This window comes from Parus major, chromosome 17 (genome assembly GCF_001522545.3).
Source record: "Parus major isolate Abel chromosome 17, Parus_major1.1, whole genome shotgun sequence".
In the NCBI taxonomy this organism is placed as follows: Eukaryota; Metazoa; Chordata; class Aves; order Passeriformes; family Paridae; genus Parus; species Parus major.
In genome coordinates, this window is record NC_031785.1 from 9,658,025 (window position 1) to 9,662,659 (window position 4,635).

The 4,635-nt window shown below is 48.4% G+C and overlaps 1 non-coding gene across 1 annotated transcript; it reads right to left on the reverse strand.

Annotated features, from left to right (window-relative positions):
* Window positions 1-2,238: 2,238 nt before the first annotated feature.
* On the reverse strand, window positions 2,239-2,311 carry TRNAT-AGU. Its single transcript has one exon. It is a non-coding gene; the product is annotated as a tRNA-Thr (tRNA).
* Between the last annotated feature and the right edge of the window lie 2,324 nt (window positions 2,312-4,635).

Here is a 4,635-nt window from a genome sequence, read left to right on the forward strand (position 1 = left end):
CCATTCCTGTGCCATTCCTGTGCCATTCCTCCTGCCAGGATCCTGGATCTGCCCTTCAGTTCCATTTGTGTGGCAGGGTGCCCGGGTGAAACTGGGCATGGCTGGTTTTTTAAAGCTGCCTTCAGTTGGCACTGACTGCTTTTTATAGTTTGGTTAAATTTGTTGTAGTAACTACAACAATCTCATGCTCTTTCCCAGGTTTTTCATGGAGTTACAGCCTGCAGGAATGAGGATGTTTACTTATATTCCAGCTGCCCTGAGCAGTTAGTGGGATCTCCCTGGCTGAGTCCAGGAGAATCATAATGCCAGCATTAAACCCTGAGGGCCCTGCTGTGGCAAAGACAAGATGTGGGAATTTTAAGGGTGAGCAGCACAGTCAGGAGGGGCTGGGAGCTGCAGGTTTTCCTGCACAGGGAGCTGTGCACAGCACACTGCATGCTGAGGAAGAGTCTTGAAAAGCTCCCCAATGGCTTTGAGACATTTTCCCAGTGCTGTTACCTGTCCATGGGATCTCTCTCACAGGTAACAAAGACCATGGAATCACTGAATCCTGTAATCTCTTGAGCTGGGATGGACCCCAGGGATCACTGAGGAACCCCTGGCCCTGCACAGACCCCCCAACATCCCACCCTGGGCATCCCTGGCAGCGCTGTCCAAGCCCTCCTGGAGCCCTGGCAGCCTCAGGGCCGTGCCCATTCCCTGGGGGACAATGAAGAGGTTCCCCCCTGACTCCCACATTCAGCTGGGCTTCAGCATTTGGATATAAACCACCTTGCCCTCTTCCCCCCTCTAGTCAAGCTCTGCCTTTGAAAGAGGAGATGATGGCTGATGGACACAAAGGGACTCCAGGGCCAGGTCCCCTGGTAAAAGTCACATCTGCCCCAGGCCGGTGTTCAACAAGCAGCATCAGAGAGTTTGGGCTCTGCATTGCAGCAGGGTCACTGGGAGAGGAGCTCTGGCATTAATATCAGCTACTGCAGAGATTAAGAATTCAGTAAAACACATCCTGAACATTTGTCCTCTTTGCACAGAAAGGAAAGACATTAATTTTTCAGAGGATCATTTCCATCCCCGCCAGGCTCAGCTAAGCTGAACCCACAGCCTGATTGCAAAAGTGAACTTGAACCACAAAGATCTTTTTGGGTCTTGCTCTGTGGTCTCCTCTGAAAGCCAAATAAAAAGATAAAGCTGGAATGAGGGACAGGGGGAAGCCAGGTAGAGCCACAACAGATAATTTCCCTTTTAGTAAAGCCCATCTGCCCATTTTCCAGGACCTGGAGTTAAAATAACAGGAACTTGTGCTTGTTTATTAATTGCAGATTAATGGGAACCCTGCTGGCTTCTGTTTCTTTGTCCTTATTGGGATATATTCAGAGGACAGCAGGGAAATTCCTGCAGGTCACTTCCCATGGGAAGGAAATACATGAATCCTCCAAAGCTCACTTTTCTGGGACAACAGAGCTGGGAAGAACCAGCCTGGGGAGAGGCAAAGAAAGCCCCATGTCCCTCATGCCACCCTGTGTCCCTCTCCACAGGACAAAAATCTTTCAGGCTTTTGAGCCTTCCTTCCCTAAGATGAAAAAGGCCCTTTTGAAATTCAGAAATTACCTTTTCCATCACTGGTTTGGCTCATTTGGACTCAGTATAGGGAGCCTACTTGGAAACAAACAGGGGAAAGAAATGTGCAAAGGCACAGGAGAAAATCTCATAAATCTGGACATCAATTCATGGAATTCAAGATGCAAAATAGGTTAATTCCTACTCATTACTTTATTCTTAGAAATTATCACTTTCCAGTCCCCCCAGCAGGGTTCTGTAGATGTTACTGCTCCCCTACAAACCATATTTATAATGTTTTCAGCCAGCTCTGCAATTACTGAGCTCTGGAGCCATAATTTGATCGTCCTGCTGATGTCTGAAGAGATGAAGCAGCTCTGGCTGTAAATACCTGGCAGCCATTCCAGCTTTGTCCATCAGTGACCCTCACAGAGTCTGCAGGGTCCAGAAGGCTCCAAGTCCCGTTACTGCCTGTTCCCCTTCTCTGACTGCATTAAAAATATTTCAAGGGTACAACTCTGACCACTGCTGGTTTCTCTGCTTCCCTTCGCCTGTTGTTTGGTTGGGGGATGGCTGAATTTCACTTAGGCTGGATGCTCCAAAAAGCACCGTGAGGAGCCCTTTGGGAATAAACAGGAAGATAAAGCAGCGAGGTCTTTGCAGGAGGTGCAGACCCTCCCCAGGCTCCAGTGAGATTTGAACTCACGACCCCTGGTTTACTAGACCAGTGCTCTAACCCCTGAGCTATGGAGCCTCTGAAATTTGGCATCTTTTGCCTCTGCAGACATTTCAGATCATAATTCTCTCATAATTCTGCTGTGAAACGGCACCGACAGTGCTGGAACAGGCTGCTCCAAGGATTTTCAATTCTCTTTCCAAACTGCACCAAAACTCATCAGAGACACAAAACCACCACCACAAGGTGAACCCAAAGCTGGAATTTACTCTCCTTCAGCTCATTCCTGTCAGGATATCAGGATGGATTATTCCCTCTTCCCCAGCCCAAGCTGCTGCTTCATCCTCCCCTGGGGAGCCCTTTGGATGCCACCTCAAGGCTGAAAATGATGGACTGCAGGACTGAGCACTCCCCAGGCTGAGCTCCCAGCTGGGCTCAAACTGCCACAAGAGTGGGGTGGATGTGGAGGAGGCAAGAATGACAGAGAACAGAGCTTTGGATTTAGCATTTGGCCACTGAGAACCCCTGTGATACCCAGGAATATTTGTGTAGAATTGTTCAGTTTGGGCAGTGCCAGAGTGATTGGGAGACTCCTCCTGGAGATCTCCCATCGTGGTGCCCTGGGTTGGCCCCTGGGGGATTTCTGCACACCAAAGGAGGAGCTCTGGCCCTGCACAGCCCCTTGTGCAGCGAGTCTCAGCTTCCTCACATCCAACAGGCAACTCCTGCAGAGCTGGAATAGAAAAACCCCATCTGGAACACCTCAAATTTGAGGGAAGTACTTGTGGAGACTGTCAGCAAGTCCAGGAGAGGATGCTGGCTGTGCATTAAACCCTCAGGCTCAGAAATGTCTCATGGCAGGGGAAAATGTACAGCAGCAGCTGAAGAGGACTCTGAGTTTCAGGGTAGATGCACAAAGAGAAAATATAAGTACAAATGGTTAAAGGGTGACTCAGAATAAGCCACATTGTGTCTATTATTCCTGGTCTTTTTTGTGGAAGAAAATTGCTCTCTTTGAAAGAAACCAGAAATTAAGACCATCCATCCTCCCAAGCGTAGAAAAACACAAACCCTCATTAGGTGGGCTGAAAGGCAATTCTCAGGCCTTTATCTGACAAGCTAAGAGCAGGATTCTGTCTGTAGCTTTTAAGAAGAAATGATGAATTACCTGGCATGGGTTCAGTGCCTGAGCTTGGCATTGGATAAACTCACAAAGAAGCTCGAAGCCAATCAAACAACTTTCCACAAACCCTGCTGAAAGCAGCCCTTTGGGGGCACACAGCGAGGACGTGCACCAATAAAATAAAGCTGAAAATAATAATGAACATCCCATGCAGGAACATGTGCTTGGAGCGTGGCTTCCCAGAGCAGCTGGGCTTGGAGCCTGGGAACACATGGCTGAGCCATGAGAGACTGCCTGGCAGAAGGCAATAATGGAGCAGTTTGATACAGGCTGTGTTCAGACCTTGACTTGAAAAATAATATGGTTTAAATGTCTGCTGGTGCTGGGAGCACTTTGGTGAGAAATAAATGCTGCTGGTAATGAGAAGTGATGGAGTGGTGAATGGGAAATGCTGGAAGGGTTGTGTCCTTGATTTCCTGAGTGAAACTCCACCGTGTTTCCCAATGTCAGTGTGTTGTGGAGTACTTGGATGTTTTAAGCTTGGTGCAGAGCCTTGTGGTGCTGAGAGCTGGGCTGGAATGGAGCTGGAGCTGCTGCAGAGGCCTCTGGCACCAGTGAGCACCAGGAGAGTTGTGTCCTCATGGTCCTGACCCACAGCACACAGATTGCAGCTTCTGTTTGATCTCTGCCCCATCCTGGGAATCTCTGCTGCTTTTCTCTCCCTTCTCGTGGTGACTGCAGAGGTGTGACCCAGGCACCTTGCCCTGTGGTCACCTCAGCTCACACAAAAAGGCTGGACAATGTGATGGACTCTGTAAAACTCTGCATGAATAAACCCTGCTAATGATTCCACCACGACCTCAGAAGCTGCATCCTCTTAATTATAAGAATGCCACAAAATCTCAGCAGCATTTTTGATCTGATGCATGAGGAAGAAAAAACTCGTTTCACTCTTGTAGCCATACTTGACACTATTTTATATCCTTCTAGAAGTGAAAAGATGTAATTAGAAGGGAAAATTTACATAGTTAATGCAATATTACAAGGCAGGGGGTTCCTTCTGGCCTTAAAATGAAGCTGGAACTTTGGACTGGCTCCCCCAGGCTCTCCCAGCCTGCTGGTGCTTGTGACAGCCCAGTGGCCACCACTGCCTTAAAGTTCCTGCCTTCCTTTAAAAGTACCCTTGTAAAGTTTTCTTGGAAGCCAGGAGGAGTTTCCTCAAGTCCTGGGAGAACAAATGAAGCTGGTGTGCTGTTTGGAATAAACACGTAGCTCTGAG